Genomic DNA, 21,003 nt, shown 5'->3' on the forward strand with positions numbered 1-21,003 from the left:
TTTTTTTTTTTTTCCTTTTCTTTTTCTTGCTTTCTTCTATCCTTTTGTCTCACCACAAATCAATATGGAATGAGATTGGCTTGCTGGACAGCAAGCTGGTACCTGATGAAAACAAATTGGATGAGATTGGATAGCAAAAAATGGAATGAAATCTTACATGGAGAAGATAGTTTAAGGATATTAACCATGTTGTTAGACCTCCTCAAAGAAAACATTTGAAAAAAGTCTTCATGGCTTTCAGTATCCAGCAAGTTACTCAGCAAAATATAGAGGATTATTTTTAAAAACAAATACTATAGAAAAAATAGAATTTTGCCTTTGCATTATATAAATGTATACTATGGTTAGTGGTGGAACAGAATTTACTGCATTCGGCTTCTACATTAAAAGAGTTGTCATATTCATGTCATAAATAAAACACCCACCTACTCAGCCTTAAATACCCGCAGGCCCACTTTTCAGTGACTGATGACATGTGCTCTATCTGCGTGACTACGCTAAAGTGAGGTTTATTGTGTGTCATAATAATGCATATCAAAGATGTATATCGTGAAAGGATAAAGGGATCTGTGATGTGTATCATTCTCTGCAGTATTCCCAAGCCTGAGGGATTAGCTGATGTAAACTGTGCAGGATCTACACCATTTGTGGATGAGTTACTGAAAAGACAGCACAAATGAGAGCATCCAATATGAAACAGAGAAAAATGATTCAAGGCTATACTGACTTGCAAAAAGAACAGTGCCAGTTTGCACTGTTAGAAGTTCTTCTTTCCTTTATGGAATTTCTTTCTTCCCTGATAACGAATTTTCTGAGTGGCAGACTCATGCTTGCATAGCAAAAAGCTAACATTTGTGTCGCCCAGTTTGACCTCCACTCTATCACTGGCCATTTATGTTTCACCTAGCCATTCTGATAACTTCTTTAAACATATTTTCTTCATCTTGTCTCAAACCTATATTATTTGCTTAAATAATTTAACTGTGGAGACAGGTGGATTAAAAAATGACCATCACAGCTGGTGTTCTTTAACGTGCTTGGAAACATCTACTGAATGAAGCAAGCTGCTGAGCTGGACGTCCTGCCAAATAACCCCAAACACTAGTAGGTGAGCTGGGTCCTCAGCAGAAGATAAGCATTAAAACGTTCATGTATAATTCATGCCTCCAGAATATTCCAAATCTGAAAATCTGTAGTTAGCCTCTTCTCATGGAATTCCTGTCTTATGAGCTAGATGCGATTTAAACTTTTTAGAGGCAATTTATCCAACATGTATGGTGATTTAAGCAGAATTCTTTACAGCTCTCCCACAGCTTTCTAAAATATATAAAGTGTTTAATCCATGAGGCTATTTATAAAGAAAAAATCATTTATGCTCAATAAACAAAAATTTACTTACTCATTATTTATAAAAGTCATCCTAACTTCATAGAACAATGACAGCAAAATCAGAACAATGTGCTCCTATTTACAAGGGAATTTTTATAAACCTGTTTCCTGCTAAGTCATATTTGTTGGGGTTTTTAGCTGTTTCACCAGAACTTGTAGAATGCAGGCTGCTCAGAATAGCGAGTAACTTCCTGCTAATTCAATAAGCTGTTCACCCATGGAGCATTGACAACTGCCTTTGTGAAATCCACTATGAATTGACTTGTGAAAGTAAATTAGAATTCAGTGTTTGGTTAGAGATTCTTATGCACACAACATGCAGGCGCCAAGTCAGTCAGATTCTCTCAACACAGATGTGTGTAGATTTATTTTACCTGCAACTTGTTTATTTACCCTATCGTGGAGTGAAATCCTTGCAATGGTTAATCCATTGTCCTTCAGCGCTAGAGGTGGTTTATTCAGCCCTCTGCTGCTGTTTTTCATCAGCAAGCTGAATTCCTGCCTGTAGATAATTGTATCACAATGCGCAGTAAATCCGTAGTGGCAGAAGGAGTCTAGACCCAGCTCAGTACTTCCATTTTCCTTCTTACAGGGCAATGAAGAATTGATTCCTCCACCCCTCGTTACCACCAGTCCTTCAAAGCCAGATATTGCCAATCCATGTCAAACTGGCTGGAGGCTTTTAGGGGCACACGACAACCACAACGCAGCTGCCACAGGTTTCATCAATGCAAACAGTGTATAAGGATTTTTGTCGTATGACAGGTAGTTTAACTATCACACACGGTGCAGAGCACAAAAATAAATAAATGAGGTGGCAATCTAGATTGTCTTAGGTAAGAGAAAAAAAAAAAAAAAAAAAAAAAAAAGATGGATTGCATCATTTAGCTATCATGAGGCCAGAAAATTAAAAATAAGCAAACAATAACACAAATTGATTCCAAGCATTTCTTTTCAGGATCTGTGCTTGACAAGCTGTGAGACTGTATGTTTTCAGGCTATTCAAGCCTTGTGTTATTCTCTAGACTGCTCTGTAGCACACTGCTGTGTTTCCCTGCTCCTTCTGATTCTTCGATCCCATTTTTCCCTTCAGCATGGCAGATGAAATTGTTTGCAGCATGCTTTGAAGTCACCACTTTCACAAACCGTGTTCCTTTTGCTTTTGCAAACAGAAACGTGGCCCTTTCCACCACTGTTACCAAACAAAACCAGCCAGCTGTTCCTGACTGGTGCCCCCGACCGCTCAGTGCTGGGGAGCAGCAAGGGCAGCCTGCCAGCCAGGGCCGTGCCACCACCTGGCCCGGGAGCGTGGCCAGCAGGCACCTCTGCCGGGGGCAGGCCCTGCTCTGGATCATATTGTCTGGTCTGCTAACTAGTGACTGGGAGAAGACTTCTTCCAGGGCCACAGTAGTACTTCTCAAAGTGTACCGCAGCCAAATGTTTCCTAAATGGAGGGTTTAATACCTTCACTAATATACTAATGATATTTTTGAAAAATCCTTCTTTTTCTGGTGTCCCCACCTCCCTTTGAGCCATGCTCAGAATGCAGTTAGAAATGCTGAATTATATATTTTAATAAGGTCTCAATACATGATATCTAGCCACAGAAATAGGAATTGTGTTCTCTCGATACGGAGCCTGATTTTGTATAGCCTCCATTGCAGTGCAGATACTTTTCATTTCTCCTGTGTTGATATTCTTGCCAATCTCTCTCTTAATTTGCTCTGACACTCTTCACACAGAAAAGCTTTTCTTGTGTCTTTGATTTACCTCTGCAAACTGTCGTACATGACTTCAGGTGGCTGAACTTGCCCTATTTCTCCCTTTATTTTCTCAGAAGAAAACTTCCACATTACAAGCGTTTAACACATAAAAACAAGACAAAAACACATGATTTCCATGTAACAGAAGTATGAGTAAACAATGCTGCTGCCTGTTCTGTTCTCCTTTTACAGAATCACTTTTTAAAATGCTTGAGGCTAGAGGGGACCTCTGCAGAGAGCTGGCCCAACCCCTGCCGCATCAGGGCCACCCAGAACAGGGGTGCCCAGGACCATGTTCAGGCAGCTTCGGAAGATCTCCAAGGAGGAGACTGTACGACCTCTGAGCAGCCTGTGCCAGGGCTCAGTCACCTGCACAGCAAGGGATTGCAGCCTTACTTGTCAGTATTACAAATAGATGAGCATGTTTCTGGCCGGTATGTTGTCGCTCTCTGAGCAGTAATGTTATGCTTTAACTAACAAAAAAAATGAGCATTTATTCACATAGCAACACAAAAGTGTGTCAGTTCCTTACTTTCACAATGGAAATCACAAAAACTTACTACAGACAGTGAAGAAATGTGGGTATATGTACCATGCATGTGTCTGATTGCGTCTCTGCTGTCTTGTAGCCACCACCACCAATAAAATTTGAAAAAGAATTGTAGGAGGGTAGGTAATAACATTCATCTAGCTCCTCAAGCATCTTCATATGGAATTTGGTTTCCTTTTTTTTTTTAAAAAAAAAATATCTTCCCCAGCTGTGTAGGGACCACATATCGTTTTTATAGATAAAAACCTTTGGGGGAGGAAGCTGTCCAGAGGCACAATTTCAGCTATATACTCTAGTGCACATTCATATTTGTTAGGTGCTTAAGCGCAGCTCTGTGTCTCGTGGTAAGAAATGTCATTATTTTGGACGTACGGGCACCACAGAGCAGAAGCAGAGCTGGTGCAGAGGAAGCATTTATACCTTGTGCAAGTGTTCCTGTGTGGCAAACGTACAGTCTCAAAGTCACAGCCTCATGGAGTGGGCTGAGAAGGAGTCTGGCTATGGATCCTGGACAAGCAGGACTAGATTTTAAGAAGCTTTTTGCTAGGCTCACAGTTATCTTAGAGATAGCAGGCTGGCTTGCAGAAGAGGAATAAGATGGATAAATTTCTCCTCTTTTACTTCTCAACAGAACCAACCAAACAAAAAAGCAAACCCAAAACAACAAAGAACTACCACCACAACTCATAGACTAAAGGAATTTAAGAAGAAAATTCTAATTCTGGAAATTTCTTCTTCAAGCATGTGCTGTGCCCTGGGGCAGAGCAGGACCTGATTAGGAGTGTGGGGTGCTAGCTGCAAGTGACAAAAGGAGATGAGGGGCAGCTGGGGCTGATTAGGAGTGTGGGCTGGATCTTATTAACAGTCTTTCTGAGGAGTCTGCAGCTGTCAGCTCTTCTAATCTGTTGAGTGAAGGTTTTAAGAGGCATGGGTAGGGGTACTACTTGTTTTCCTCCTGGAGAAGTTGCAGGAGAGTACTAAGCTGTACTTACCTGGGAGGCAACGCACTTCCATGCCTGTCTCAGCACTGGCTGTACAACCCGGGGCCACTCCAGTGCTGGTGTGGCTGGAGGAACTGCAGTGCAGCGTTAGCAGCCACAGGAAAACAGAGCTGTACTTGCTGCTGCCCTTGGCTGTGTATGGAAAGTAGCAGGTAGGAGCATCAGTGATCTGTTGTGGTTGAATTTATAAGTGTTTAAGGTTATGCTAAGTATTGGGCATGTGCTGAGATGCAAATAGTAATTGTTCTTCTTCCCCAAAATATGTATAAATGCCATTAGCCTGTGCCCTGTGTGTTTTTTTCTAACTTCTTAATTTACTGCAGTGTCTCAGGGTCTCTCTTTTATTATAATGCCTAAGTGTAGGGGGAGAAGTTATATCTTGTTCTTTAGTAATGAAACCACTCTCTGTAGTCTGGTGACAACTGAATTAGCTTCTCTTCTTATATAGGAATATATTTTTGTTTTGATGGCTTCCACCCACCCCCCCCTTTTTTTTTGGCAATCTTTTCTCAGGTGCTTCTTTTAGTAGGAAAGGAACATGCAGCTGAAAGCATAAAACTCAGAATAAATGTGACCTTAAATCAATATTTCCTTCTTCCTATTTCCTAAAAATATTATTTCCTGGATGCTGCATGCTGCCACTCTCTTGATGCTGACTGCCTTGAATGCTGCTGGCTACAACAGCAGTCCCTGCTATGTCTGTAGCTCTCTCTTCAGGTGGGGAGCGCTGGAAAGGAGCTGCGGCTGGGGATGGACCTGGAAGCTGTTCCAGGAAGATAATCCTATTGGATTTAGGAGAAGTGGGATGAAGGCATACAAGTCAGGATGGTGAACTCAAATGTGCAAGTCCTTGTCATTTTCCCTCATCAGCTTACAAAGATGATAATCCCCTCTTATCTGTCTTTGAATCCTTTATGCTTGCCACACTTCTCTGGCATGTTTTCTATTGTCATCTTCCAATTTTTCTTCCTGACTTCCATGTTCATAGTCCTTCTGTAACTTAATAACTCTTCTACCAGTTTAAAATTATTTAGAAAAGCTGTAATATTTCTCTTCCTGTTGTTCTGCACTTCTGAACTGAATCATTCTGCAGGCTGTCAGGAGCCCACACCTGTCTTGGATAGGGAGATGCCCACCTGTTAATTAACGCCATCATCTCACTTGGTGCAGGTTGTTAATGCCTGTGGAGGAGGGAAGTCCTCTGGTTGCCTGGCTGAGGGCTTGGGGATGTGAAATGTTGAGGTACTGTGGTGAGAGAATGGGTAGGAAGGGAGCATGTGTCTTCCAGGCAGGTGTGGATGGGTATTTAACTGGTCTAGGTGCTGGTGGAAACACCAAGAGCTCCTGCCTCTGACCTCCCTTGTGCTCTGTGCCTTTGCCAAGTAACTGTCACCACCTGCAGGTGTCCTAACAATGGAAATATCTAGCCTTTAGCTGCTGGTGTGCATCTTCAGGACACCTTTCAACCACAAGCTTTCACCTTCCCGAGTTGTATTGGAGGTTCTAATGCTGCAGGAAACAGGACTTGTCCCAACTAAAATTCATTCCTTTTGATTTTTTTCTTTGATTACAAACTTAGTTATTTAACAAAAAGCCTGGATAGTCCGATTGTAATGTTAAAGCTTGCAAAAGCTTGAATTTAAAAAAATGTAAGGTGTCTCAGGATGAAATGGGTTCCTTTGAGAGCGTATCTCTCTGGTGGGGGGTTTACATGCCTCTTCTGTTGGCAAACGTTGCATTTAGGACAGCAGCTACATAGCCTTTTTTTATAGTTACATGTGCAGGTTTCATAAAAGATGTGATCAAGTGTATTTAATGCAGTCTCCCCCTATTCTGTTTAGAAACTGTCTCAAAAACATCCAAGAGCAATTACTGTCCTCGTGACCACAAGTAAGTACGTTGCTGCTAGGTAAGAACAGAAACCCAAGGATGTAGCCCTGCTTCATACGTCTTATGCTCTGTAAAAGAAATGGTTCTTTGCTTTTCAGATGGCTAACTTGTCTCTTTCCTTGGTTTCAAAAGACACTTTCAGGAGCATTTTCCTGCTGCTTCTCCATTGCTCTCCCCTTTAAAGGGACAGACATGGAGCATCTGTTTTGCCAGAAACATTCTCCCTTGCATTTCTGAATCTACAGCTAATACCGTATTGTTCTAAAGCTAGGCTTACAGAAATTTTGTAGTCCTTCTCATTTTATACTTTAAACTTTATGTTGGGGAGGGTGGGAAGGGTCTGGTAAGGTTTATTTCTTGTAGGCCTCTTAAATTTGCTGCCCTCTGTACTTGAGCCTGCAAAATCCTAAATCACTGTGATGGGATGCCTGGAATGGGCACTGGTGGAGAAGAAAAAAAAAAATACAGCTGATAGAGGTAGTATCTGCTATTTCTAGTTCCTGACAGCCCAGGAGTTTTCTTTTCCTTTTGTACCCAAGGACTGTTCTCATTGTTTCTTTCTTTTCTACTTGCAGCTATCAGTTCTGTGATGACTTTGAAACAAAAATACAAAGTAATAATATCTGGGCTGGATGGACATTACTAAAATTAGATAGCAATTTGACAGGAGACTCATCTGCATGATTGCCCTTCTCTGCAGTAGGAGATTGCAGTAGCATGATTGCAGTCATTTCTGTTGGTCAGTGTTGTTAGCATTAATGTAACTTACGGGGCAAGCCAGGCTTTAAGCAACACTTTCTCTGGAACTTGGAGAAACAGGAGAAGAAATAGTCTCCATGATATTTTGCTGTAGAGGCTTTACATGCTATTGGTGGCATGCGACACAACCAATGTTTTTTTTTAGCCTGTGGTGCTATCTTCAGAGTTCATTAGTTGAGAGCTGCCTTTATGGAAAGCTAACTTCTATTACTTCCCACTTAATCCTTCCTGTAAAATAAAAATCAACTTCCCGTTCTCTTCCAATTAATTGCTTAAATACTTGCATTTCTACCTCTGATCTGAAGATTCACTGTCAGGTGATACTAAATAGACCTTAGCTCTTTTAATTCTGTAGTCAAGACACCTAAATGGTAGGACAGCTATATATAAAAGAGCGTATGTTTGGGTGGTGCTGTCTAGAACAAAGATAGTGTTCTTCTTTATAGAAAATACAGTTAAAATTGGTATTCACCCTCCCTGTCATTAAGCCAGCTAATCTAAATCTCTGTTCAGGGGGGATACTGCTCGTAGGCTGATAAGGTGACAGTGCATGTGTTTCTTTGGCTTTATCTAGAAGCCCTTAGTGAGCTCTGTATTTGAGCTAGAATTCGTGACATCTTCCAAGCTTTTCCTTTTCTTTTTTCTTTTCTTTCATATCAAGAAAAATTAATTGCTCAAATCCTTGAAAAGTTTACTTTTCATCATTGTGGAAGATAGTGGAGGATGCACTCTTCATCCCTTAGGTAATATTTGCTTTATTATTGCACTGTAGTGAAATAGGGTCACTCTGTGTTACAAGTAATAATAGAATATAAATTAAGGCAACAATAAGTGCAAGAGCAGAAAATAAATAAACTTGGGAATTTATCTAGTAATTGATGGTGATTTTATATATTTATAAAATGCTTGTGACTATGCTTAAATATACCTTTATTCTGATCAACCAAGAAAGTGTTTTCAAGTATTAAGCATATATGATTCACCTGGGATTGAAAAAAAGGAAGAATTTATTGCTTTCATTGATAAGGTTGAAAAAATAAACTTGATTTGTGGTGTTAACCTGAATGGACTACTTACTGTATCTTGAGGTGGCCATGAGATGGTTAATTAGAATACAATAAAAACACAAATGGTGGTCCAAAGTGGGTGTTTGTGCATAGTTCTTTAGTTTTCTTTCTGAACCATTCCATGTCCTCAGTAAATCTCTGGATCATCTTCGTGGATATATCAGAATGATAATAGGCAATGTCTCATGAGCTATTGTGACTTAGAAACTTGATTATGAACTGAAAATTCAAGATAACTCAAGTAGACTACGGTGAGTGTTCAACATGGTCTCTGGCAAACTACAGTCACTGAAAGACAGCTCTTGAAACCCAATTATTGCCTCTCAAAGGCACATCATGGGAGAATGAGCAACTGGCCCTGGCTCCAACAAGCTTGTTTCCTGGATGTCATATTTGGTAGCTATTTTCTTCTGGTCTTAGCAGTAACCAGGCCAGTGACTTCTAATTGTTCTTGTTTTGGTGGTGTTTTGAATGTATGGCCAGTTGTGCTGACAGATGGCTGCGACCACGTTGTAGTACCCTTAGTTCCCGCCAAGCTCAGCTTTATGGGAGCCTGAGCCATACGCGAATGCTGCTGTGTGTTGAAAGAAGTATTAACACGAAAGGAAAATGATCACAGATGAAAGCATGATATATCATGATATACAAGTGTTTAATATAGTACTCTGAAGTCAAATGTATATAACATCATCGTTTAAGTACGTGCAAGGGAGTATATTCTACTTCTGTGGTATAAAAGCTTTGGGATTAAATTGATTTGAATAAATTAAAGGCAAATGCAGTCTGGGGTGATGTTATCATATTGAAATGCCTAGTATGCATTCTGCAGCAGATTCTGTGTTGATGTTGACTGATAATTCTAGTAAAAATTTCTAGATAGAAGCACTTCTGGGAATCCTGGTTACATCTGGTAATCAGGGAAATGCTGTGTTTAAATATAAGCAAACTGTTAACAAAAGATTAGAATAATTTGCTGTAGAAACTTTTTTTCACTAAACTGGTAAAGCAGATTGTTTAATCTTATAATTTAAAAGCAATAGAAATCTGGAAAAGGGGAGATTGGAACCCATTTATTTAAATGGCTTACTTTGTATCAGAATGCATCATCTTAGGGGCGTGATGTTAAATCTGCATCTAAAAGTCTGAATTTTCTCAGTAGCTTGTTCAGTTTATAATTTCCAAACTGAAACTTCTTCACAAACACTGAACTGTTAAATTAGTTGTATCCCTAAATTCTTTTCACAGAATCACAGAATAGTCTAGGTTGGAAGAGACCTCCAAGATCACCAAGTCCAACCTCTGACCTAACGCTAACAAATCATCCACTAAACCATATCCCTAAGCTCTACATCTAAATGTCTTTTAAAGACCTCCCGGGATGGGGACTCAACCACTTCCCTGGGCAGCCTATTCCAGTGACTAGGACTGAAACTCTTCCTGTTTCCTTGGCAGAGGAAGGAGAGGGGAATGACTTTTGTATCTCTCTGAACGTTGATTGCTTCCCTAATAACTAGCTGGATTGTTACAGATGACCATAGTAGCTATCTGAAAAGCAGAACTAGAAAGCCAAAAATATAGATCTGCTAACAATATTATTGTTACTGTCTCAAAGGAAGATGGAATACTTGAGTTAAAGCACTGATACTACTTGCTTTTGAGTCAAATGCTGAGTTTAGTTCCTTGTTCTTGTAAATAGATTATATATATATATATTTTTGCAATAGATCAATGTTATTTGATAGCAGTTATTCCTTTCACTGTTTACCTTAATGTCTCTGTTAGAGCTGACTGTATTCAGGGATCTCTCCCAAACTTTGCTTGGTTTATTAAACAGATACTTTACATCTTTAGACTAGATTTTCCTTTTACAGAACGGGTAGTCCTATTGACTCGAGTATATTGCTGTTTTTGAAAAAGATCACTACATGGGGAATGAAATTAGTAGGGGGTGCTGGGGTGAACTTGAGTGAGACTATATGTGGCATCTTATTAAGCATCTATTAATTACTGCACTGGATGGGATTTGAAAGTGTAGTAACTATTAATGGATTGCTCACACTCAGTAGGTCTGAAATATTCTTACTTGCATTTGCCATCACAATGCTACAGGCAAAACTTTGTTTTAACCAGTGTTTACATGCTTTATTTGACTTTAACTTTGAGTTATCAGTCCTGCTACTTCTAAAAATAGTAATGGCATGTTATGGTTTTAGGCTTATCCACTACTTGGAGCCACTATGAAAGTGTGAGACAAATGCATTCCTACTGACTATGCTATTATCTTATTTCCTTCCTCTAGCATGCTGTATATGAAATACAGTAAAAATACTGTTCTTGTATTTGATAGGAGTACTGTAGGAATCCTTCTTTCCTTGAAAATGCCTAGTTGTTAGTAATTTTAAAAACATACGATCTCCAAGCACTGTGCTACAGCGTCACACTCCATCAGCAGGTATATGTATTTGATCACTGCAGGTACAAATTGTGCTTCTGATAAAAGCCTTGGAGCCAATATTGTATCTTGAGGTTTGACTGTCTTGTATCACTCAAGCATAGAAGTGTAGAAGAAGTGGAGGGGGAGGAAAAAGGAAACACAAAAACATGTATAGGAGCAGAGGTAGAAAACTTTTTCTGATAGGGCAGGCTCATCTTACTATGTGTCTGACTTTCGTAGCTCTCTTTCACTTCCTAACTCTCTGGTAAGAGAATAATGGGCTGCTGGGAGAAAGAAATAGAAAAGCACCAGGCTCTGCCTCATCTTTGCCATGTTCTTCTAGTGTAACGACTTATGGTACATTGGCATCAGCTGTTAGTTTTTAGATTTAATCTGAAATAGCCATAACATGGGCAACCTCCATCAGAGGTTAAACCTTTTGTCTTATGATTATTTCTTTTAAGTCCTGTATAAACATATCAGGCTAAGAAAATTGGTGAGAATCCCTTTCCTAAAATGTTTTTTTAAATTTTTTCTCCCCTCCCTAGCTTTAACCAACGGAGTGCCAACTCAGTTGAGAAGAATATGAAGGATCTGCTCTTTTCATGTACGGTAAGCGAAAAGCTCCCTCTCTAGAATACACATCTGAACAGTGGCACATTGAGGTCTGTTTTCTGTCACTGAGGATGTCAAGAGTGTGAGTTGCTCATTTTATCTTTAGTGAGACTTATGAAGAGTTATGTCCTTTGGGGGATTTACATTTGGTGAGTGTTATAGCTAAATTACAGACTTTGAAATTGGGCTCATAAGGATTAAGCTGTCAAGCCTGTTCCCTTTGATTTGTTTTGTGTTCTTTTTGTTTTCATGATCTTTCTTTAGTTAAGCTATTTATCTTTATAAATATGGGTTTTCAATTTGTTTAACTATATATCTGGACCATGGACATACTAGTAATCTCTACAACAGTGGTTGAAGCTTTAATCTGATTTATAAATCAAAAATCAGCTACCTCTATTTTCCATGTTTTCTTCTGGAATGTGAATTACATTGATGGAAGAAGTTTTCACTAGAGATGAGAACGAATGTATTGCTTAACAATGGCAGATTATGAAAAGCGCTAATTAGTGCTTTATTAGCAACAGCTACAAATTTCAAAAGGCCAGGTGGCACAGTTATAGTTGGAGGCAGTGACTGCTTGCTTGTAGCTTCTACCCAGTTGGCACTTTTTGCTGTTTGGTTCATTCAGAGTAGAATGAATGGTACCACCAACAGAAGCTATTTGGCAGTAAGTCTAAAACATAATACTATTTTAAAATAACTCAGAAGTAAATAGTCCCTTATCCTTGTCACAGTATTTGTTTCCTGCAAGCTGGAAAACCATAAACAACTTGAGGTAAGTGAAGCCAGTCTGGTTGTGAATGTAAATCTTACAGATGGCTCAGGAGCTGATCCTGTACACATCAGGACAGTGAGATCATTGATGCTAAGAATTACTCCATTCCTCTTCTGACCTTTTTCATAATAGATCTCAAATGAAATGTTAATGAATTACTAATTTTGGAAACTAGTACATTCTGACCTCTTCCTTCTTATCTCCTTCAGTATTGCCCTCATACAAAGACATCTGACTACAATCTGTTGGCTGTATTTATTAATAATGACTTTTCTTGCTCTGTGCTGTTGTATTTCTCAATGATGTCAAGTCTGGAAAAAGCGTTCAGTTGCTTATATGCCTCTTCAGATTGTTTTCATGGACTCAGAAGCCTTGCTTATGTTGGGTTATCCTTTGGCTTTACCAGGTTCAGATCAATGTTGGCTAGGAATATATATAGAGAGAGAGAGTGTGCAAGTTTCAGACACTAATTTCTGTCTAAGTTTAATTTCTCTCTTTTTTAAAATACTTTCTTCCATGTTGTCAGCTAATTAGTATATCATGGTGGTTTGTTTTGTAAACCGAAGAAAGTGTTTCTCATCATATTCTCTCTGTGCCTGGCAGACCATATTTATTTCAGATGTATCCAGTGATACCTTCATTTTTTTCTATATCTGAGGTCTCATTCTGTGTAAGATAATAGCTAGCATATGAATAGAGGATTTAAAGAATTATAGTAGCAATTAAATGATCAAACTTCTATGTACCAAGATAAGAAACAAGTAACCAAAATTTGCAAAAATAAATCACTTCTGAACAGCAATAATATTTCTCAAAACAATATTTGGCATCCAAGATACATTGATATGCACTGAAATAGGCAAGTGTGGGAAAATGGGCTCTTAAAGTCAATCCTGAGTTCAAAAAGTGGTCTTTAGCAAGGCAATAATTAAGGGTTATGCTACCATACCAACTTCACTTGGTGTTATAGCAAGTTGGATTTTGGCATATGCCCCAAGAAATAAATTATTACTGAATTAATTCACTGCACAAAATAGTCCCCTAATATGAAGTGTTACTAACGCTTTCCCAGGTACACTTATTGACCACTGGTAGTCAGTATCATTAATTGAACAGCAGCTCCCTTCTGCTGTTGTCTGAATCTATTGTTACTAATTTCGCTAACACGGTATTTCTGGCCAAAACAGTTGAGTAACAATTCTCTAAGATTAGTTTAATCATCATTAAGCCTGGAAAGCTGACCTTACACCAACTGGTATATGCAGGTATTTAGGGCTGTGTAGTTACGACATAGCTTTGCTTAGTTGTGTGAAGGTGGCCTGTTTCTAGGCCATCTTAATGAAGCTCCCGAAAAGTTTGCCTGGCAGAGGATTGTGCTTTAATGTCTGTGACTGGACAGGAAAATGGAACACACAGAGATGGGTAGTGTTGTAAATACTTCAGGTTTCTGAAGGGCTTCACTTATATCAAACTGGTTACTGCTCCTGTTTTTCCCAAACTCTCAGGAACGCAAGTGATGCATCTCCAAGATGTAAAAGGTCATTTAACTCTCTTCTCTCAGTAACTGAAAATTTATTCACATGTCAAATCTTTCGTGTCATGGAGAATCCAGATTGTGGACTCAAAAGCTTTTCATGTCATGTTTCTAATTAGGTCTGTGACTCAGTCTCATGAATAATATATCAAGCTGCATATTAACATCTAATCCAGCTAAATCATCAATTTATAGTAAACCTTGGCTGCAGCAACTTTATTAAAAAGTCAGAGGCTGCAACATTTTTCCAACAGCTGTTGAGACTTCTGTAGTGTCTCTGCAAACTCACAAAGCAAGTGAATAGTTTGTTGTATTGTTTGGGGGTGAGTGAATTTGATTAAAATCATAACAGATTTCTAAGAAGGACTCTTAGGCACAAATTATTTTAATTTGTGATCTTGGGAGGAAACAACTTGTGCAGGTGCAGATGCAAGTCCTGTATATGGTTAGAATAGATTGTGTTTTTATTTGTGAGAACTGGTTTGGTTTATACCCGTGAGTGCTGCAACTAAAAGGTACCTGCTAATGCATGATGTGAGGAAAAATCTCAAATTTTCTTCAGACAGGATTTTCTGTGAAGCTATTTTATTTGTGATTGCGATGGCCAGCATCCTGTCAATCAGAAGGGCATTTCAGTAAACAAATCATAACCTTTTATTCCCTATTACCTGACACCTGATCAGCTCCCCATTTCCTCATTGGCTGAGTACTGCAGGTTCACAAGCTACTCGACGCTCCTCTATACCATATACATTTTTTCTTTTTTTTTTCAACCCTTCAATTTCTCCTTCCTTATGTTTTGAGAACTTGTGATCTTTGTTTTACTGTTCTCACACTGCTCATCCTCTTTTCCTCAAGCTTCTGCATTCTTTTGGAACAGTGAGGTCTTCTACTGTCCACTTCCCTAATTAGCATTTCTCCTTATGACCACACAACTACCTTGGAATACAGAAAAGTAATTCTCTACTGCAAAAACACAACTTTGCTTCTCACAATGATTACAAGAGCTCTAATTGGAAATGAAATCACTTGTCACTTGACCTCACTGGCTTGGGCCTCAGTTATGCAGCGTAGTTTGAAGGATTGTCCCAGCTCTCTCACTAATATGCTGGGTGGGACTGCTGGGTATGTAGCTGGTATTTTGCTTGTGATCATGCTGACAGTTATTGTCAAACAGCTTCACTCAGTCCTTTGGTGTTCATCACCAATTAGTCATTTGACAGCTATAATTTTTCAGTGCTCTGGATCACTATTGTAACTGTAAATTATCTTTGCAAGTGTCTTTAAAATGTCTCTGTTTCCCCACTGTTTGTTTCCTATCACCTAATTTGTGATAGGTTGCTGGCTCTGGCATGTGCTTCCTTCCTACTTTGTTTTATAGACAGAACAAGGTATTCCTGCTACTCCTTCCTTTCTGCCTTGTCCCCGCTGCTCTCGTCCCTTCTCCAAAGAGTTGGGTTTACAGGAGGAGGCTTTACTTGGTGGCTACTGTGTGTTTGTGTCAGAGCAGGGAGAGAAAAATGGAACTTAACAGTTGCTGTTCTATGCCTGGTTTTTCAGTCTTTCCAACTGCTATTCCATTGCCACATCCGTTGACTTTCACGCGGTCAGAGAGCCTTTGAAAATGATACAGCTTAGATGTAGCTTCTGTCAGACTGCATCAGAATAATCAGCTTGAAAAAGACAGGTACCATGTGCTTGACTCTTCGTGCATATGCATTCTCTCTGCATACATGTTTCTTCTGAGGTTGTGATCTGCTCTATTGTAAAATACTGCACTGGAGATCTGTTACAGTGAGAACACTTGTGACAGTGTTCCTCGTATCCTTAATATGAGGATTTTAATCTTAGTGCGTGGTCATGAAAGGTCAAGTAAATCTAGACAGGTTACCAGATGCGATCTGATTGTACATGGGCAATTTTGTTAATGAGTATCTTGTACAGGAGTGTGAGGTGTTAAAATAAGTTTTCTTTTGTTTCAAACAGAGGGAAACCTGGCTTCCAGATAGGATCTGATGGCAAACATACAGCCGATATATGCTGAACTAATAGTTCTCAAGTAACTTGAGAATGGACAGTTAGCAAAAACTGGTGGAAAACTGTGATCAATATTTCTAAGATGACTTTTAAGAGAACATCCTGAGTTGGAAGGGACCCATAAGGATCATCAAGTCCAACTCCTGGCACCACACAGGTCTACCCAAAAGTCTAGACCATGTGACTAAGTGCACAGTCCAATCGCTTCTTAAACTCCAGCAGGCTTGGTGCAGTGACTGCTTCCCTGGGGAGCCTGTTCCAGTGTGCAACCACCTTCTCAGTGAAGAACCTCCTCCTGATGTACAGTCTAAACTTCCCCTGCCTCAGCTTAACACCGTTCCCACAGGTGCTATCCCTGGTGTTTATGGAGAATAGGTCACCTGTCTCTCCACTCCCCTGCACCAGGAAGCTGCCATGAGGTCTCCCCTCAGCCTCCTCCAGGCTGAACAGGCCCAGTGACCTCAGCCGCTACTCATACATCTTCCCCTCCAGGCCCTTCACCATCTTTGTCGCCCTCCTCTGGACACTCTCCAAGAGTTTCACGTCCTTTTGTACTGTGGTGCCCAGACCTGCACACAGTGCTCAAGGTGAGGCCACACCAGCGCAGAGCAGAGCGGGACAATCCCTTCCCTTGCTCAACTAGCAATGTCATGCTTGCTGCACCCCAGGGTACGGTTGGCCCTCCTGCCTGCCAGGAGGCTCATATTCAGCTTGCTGTCAACCACAACCCCCAGATCCCTCTCTGCGGGGCTGCTCTCCAGCGTCTCATCGCCCAGTCTCTATGGATAGCCAGGGTTGCCCTGTCCCAGGTGCAGGACCCGGCACTTGCTCTTGTTAAACTTCATGTGGTTGGTGATCGCCCAGCTCTCCAACCTGTCCAGATCTCCCTGCAAGGCCTTCCACTCTCATCCAAGTCCACAACTTCTCCAAGTTTGGTGTCATCAGCAAATTTGCTCAAAACACCTTCTAGTCCTACATCCAAATCATTTATAAAAACATTGAAGAGGACTGGCCCTAAAATGGAGCCTTGAGGGACCCCAGTAGTGACCATCCGCCAGCCTGATGTGGCCCCATTCACCACAACCCTTTGAGCCCTGCCCGTCAGCCAATTACTCACCCATCGGATGATGTTTTTGTTTAGTTGTATGCTGGACACTTTGGCCAGTAGGATCCTATGGGAAACCGTGTCAAAAGCCTTGCTGAAGTCCAAAAAGATCACATCAGCTGGTTTCCCTTGGTTGACTAGATGGGTGATTTTATCATAAAAGGAAATCAAAATTTTTAGGCAGGACCTACCCCTCATAGGTCCTTATTAACTTGCCTTTGAAATGCACAGAAAACTGAAACTACAACTCTTATGTGAAAGTAGTGAATGTTATGTCCATGTCATGGGTTGTTGCATATCAAAATGTCTATGGTACGTAAAGACTTCAGTAGTTGTACTCAGCTTGGCAGGACCATGATAGTAAGCTGTAATAGCTTTTAAGCATCTTTTAAGCATTTTTTTTGTCTTAAGCTTTCTGGACAGTGGTGTAGATCTCAAGGAATCATTAAAAGGGGAAGTGACTATTCCATAACATTCTAAAAGATCCCCTTAACAGTTATGTGTTTGTAATGTCAGGTTAGAAAAGGAAAGAACATGATTGCATAGACCTCATGGGCTGTGCCTACAGGATCAGAGCTTCAAGCTATAAAATAAGGGTGAGGCACTTCTAAATGGCTAATATATGCTTGTCACAAACTCCAAAAGTTAGAATATACAGGGTGCACATAAGAATATTAGTCTACATGGGCTGATGTCTGACCTCCAGTATATTACACTTCTCCTGGTCCTGTCAGTATTAGTTGTAAACCTGTTAGTGATAACTTTCTAAAAGTAGCATGCTTGTTGTTGACCACCACTGAGAAGTTGCAATTAACTTAAAAAGGTTGTCCCTGCTCTTGAGGATGAAGTGCTGATAACAAAAAGGTGCCAAAAAGAGAAAAAGGTAATTAAAACTGTGGGGGAAAGAGACACATTTTTTCCTGCCTGTGTGCACACCTGTATGGACTTGGTACAACTTTTAAAATTTGCCTATGTTAAGCTTCAAGCATTAGACCTTAGGCAGTACAAATTGAGCTAGGTAATGAGCTGAAAGATTTGTTTATTCTAGCAATTAAAGATGTTCATTTTATATAGATGCTACTTGTGATGAACTTCTGGAGTTCATCCTTTAACTCTTCAGCAGGTATAATTTTTTCCAGTGGAAGTTTTGCATGGTTAGGGACTGTTTCTTGAGCCTTTTCATGCACTAATAAGAAAAACATACATATTGTTAGCTTGCTGTGCTCTTAAACAAATGGGTGAATCAAGTTCATAGAGCTTAGGAAGACAAATTACACTTCCAAGGTTGCCAGCAATTCTGCATAAACAGCTGGTGATTTAGTTGATCAATGGCAAAGAAAAGTGTATCTGTGCTTGACTCCTATAAAAGGAACAGGATATGCTGTCATATCTACTATTTAAATTAAAGACAGATGATTTTTTTTTCTATTTCAATTGTGTCTTAACTGCATTGTGTTATGAACTACGTAGAATTAGCAAATACATTAGGTAAGTGTGGTACTGAGCATGAAGGCTAACATCAGTTTATTTTGAAGCAGTGTTGATGACAACAAATAAGTACTTTGCCTGGCACACTTTCCTAAAGTGACTCTGAATATACAGACTGAGAACTCCAATCTCATTCCATCTTATGTAGTTTCAGTTGTAATGTATTTTGCCTACATCTTGCTGATTTTTGTCTGCTTTTGTAAGCTGAGTTGATGTTTTACTTTGCTTTTACGTAGCAATCCATTTTCTTTCCACCTTTTGGATATTCTGGGCTGGGCTTCATGTTCTCATTCTTTTTCTGGAAGCTGTTTTAGTCTGTTTACTTAAAGTGGCTGATTTAAAGCAATTGAAAGATTAGGGTAGTGGACAACAGAGATGAATTGAAGTAGTTCATCTTTGTCGGAATAATCCTGTCTCTCACAGCTGTCCCCTCTGCTTTTTTAAAAAAAAAAAAGAAACTGGGCAGAAGGCTAAACTTCAGATACGTAGAAAAATTGGGAAGAGGCAAAGCGAGTAAGTATCTTAAAGGTGGAGAGAGGAGTACACTTTGGATGGAGGTAAGAACATGAAAACGCCCAGTATTACATAGGGATCTGTAACAGAACATCAATTCACTCTGAACTGTTAACATAGCGGACCCTGAAGCAAGAGAAAATTCTTAGGAATATATTTTTTCAAGGGACAGATATCGGAACTTTTTTAAAACTGAGGAAAAAGAGAGAAGGATATCTTCTCCCAAGAAAAATAACTAAAAAAAAAAAAGTTTTGGAGGAAAAAGTTGCACACAGTAGAAAAATCTGTATTGCAGCCCAAACGTTGTCCTGCTAAATGAAAATTAAAAAAGATTTCAACTCAGCTTTAGGATTACTAAAATAGTAAGTAGTTGAATGCAAGTAAACTGCCTTTTGGGATATTAATATTTGAAAGGAGGAAAGAATATAGAGTATGATTAAGAGATTGACATGAGTGTTAGTAGCTACTAGGTAAAGTATTTCAAAGAAGTATTGAGCTGGCTGTGATCAAAGTCACTTGTACATGCAGAATTTCCAGCTAGAAAGCTATAGGAGGATATGGGTCTGATATAGCCTGGAAGTCTTAGAAGCTATTCGTTATCTGAAAACAGCAGAATAGCCACCATTGATCACACTTCAGCAAAAGCGGAGGGAACCAAGGCCGTAACAAAGTACGTTTGCTTGATCCGCCAAAATCCTGAGACTGGAAGAAATGATTGGTAACATAAAAGCAGAGGCTGTTGATAACTTGCTCCAGAAAGATGGAAGGCATGCAAGCTTCTAAGAACAGGACAACTCATCACCTTAATCACTTGGAATTTTTCAGAGGAATTAGATGGCCCTGAGCAGACATGGCATTTCCCTGCTTGCCCCTCCTCAGAGCTCGCTCTTACCATCTGCTCTATGCTGAAGCTTCCAGTCTGTTATGTTGAAGCAGTCTCCAACTGGCCTCCCAGAAGGCAGAAGCACATAGCTTTAGGTTTTTGCTGGGGAAAGGACACAGAGATGGTTCAGGTGCATATGTAGAGTGAATAATAAGTGACTTCTCTGGTCCGACAACCACTCTGGGAGAGGAAAGCAAGCAAGTGATGGAGGTAAGGTGCTGGAGCAGGCTTGTGGGGTGCTATCCCTTGTCCAGCTTGTATGTAGCATTACAGCTGTAGACAAGGTCAGAGTCCCTCTGATCTGATTCAGAAACAGGCATTCAGCTGAGTTTTTTGTGTATAGAAATTTTTCCATGAAGATGTGCTGTGGGGCACGTTCAGCTGTGCCAGACACTGCCCCCAGCCTGTCACTGCAATCAGCATCATGCAGGGGAAGGGCACCCCGGTGACAGAGGTAGACTTGCTGAGGAAGAGAGAACTTTGAAATTTAAGGAATAAATTACAAGCAATTGAGAATGTCTGTTAAATGCAGCTGACTTAATATAGCTCAATATAGCTGTTTTGAACATTAAAGACTTGAAATTCCTTTATTTTCCTTAGAGAAATGCTTAACTCCTCATCTTTTCTATCATATCAGGGACACTGTAAAGCCCTTTGTTGCAGAGGCTACCAGTAATACATTGCTCAGTGGTTATGTCTTAGCTAAAAACCATCCATTATAATGCTTTCTTTTGCTAGTGTTGCACAGTTTTACTATGCAAGACTGGCAAGTCTGCAGCATATGGCATGGCTATATTGTCCTATAAAGAAGGAAATAACTGTGAATGACTTATTTGGATGGTGAAGTCTGAAAAGAGAGTCCCAAGAGTTACTCTTCTAAAACTAAAAGCCAAGGTGTTTGATGTGATGTCAAGGGCTGTTGAAATATGTAATTCATTCCATCTGCTGCCTTTGGTGCATGAGAACAACACATCAGTGCCAGCTGCATATGCCTAAAACAGAGAGAGGAGAAACCTTGGCAATCGTTCTGTTTACTGTGATATGTGTGGAGTGCCAGTGAGCCACAATTTGTCTTTTATTTTTAGCCCATGTGTCCTGGTTTTCCTGACAGGCCAATCTTAGAGGACGCACGCTGCATGCACCCAAGCTTGGGAGGCTTTCCTTACATTGCCGATGTTGGGGTTCTGAAAATTCACA

At 40.0% G+C, this 21,003-nt stretch overlaps 1 long non-coding RNA gene across 1 annotated transcript in view; it reads left to right on the forward strand.

Moving 5' to 3' along the window:
* The first annotated feature begins 4,623 nt into the window (after positions 1–4,623).
* The window catches only part of LOC118170128, a 28,974-nt gene continuing 12,594 nt past the window's right edge, over positions 4,624–21,003 (forward strand). Inside the window, exons 1-2 of the long non-coding RNA XR_004752503.1 lie at positions 4,624–4,855; positions 11,402–11,465. This is a non-coding gene — a long non-coding RNA (uncharacterized LOC118170128). The remainder of the gene's footprint in view (positions 4,856–11,401; positions 11,466–21,003) is intronic.

This window comes from Oxyura jamaicensis, chromosome 7 (genome assembly GCF_011077185.1).
Source record: "Oxyura jamaicensis isolate SHBP4307 breed ruddy duck chromosome 7, BPBGC_Ojam_1.0, whole genome shotgun sequence".
NCBI lineage: Eukaryota > Metazoa > Chordata > Aves > Anseriformes > Anatidae > Oxyura > Oxyura jamaicensis.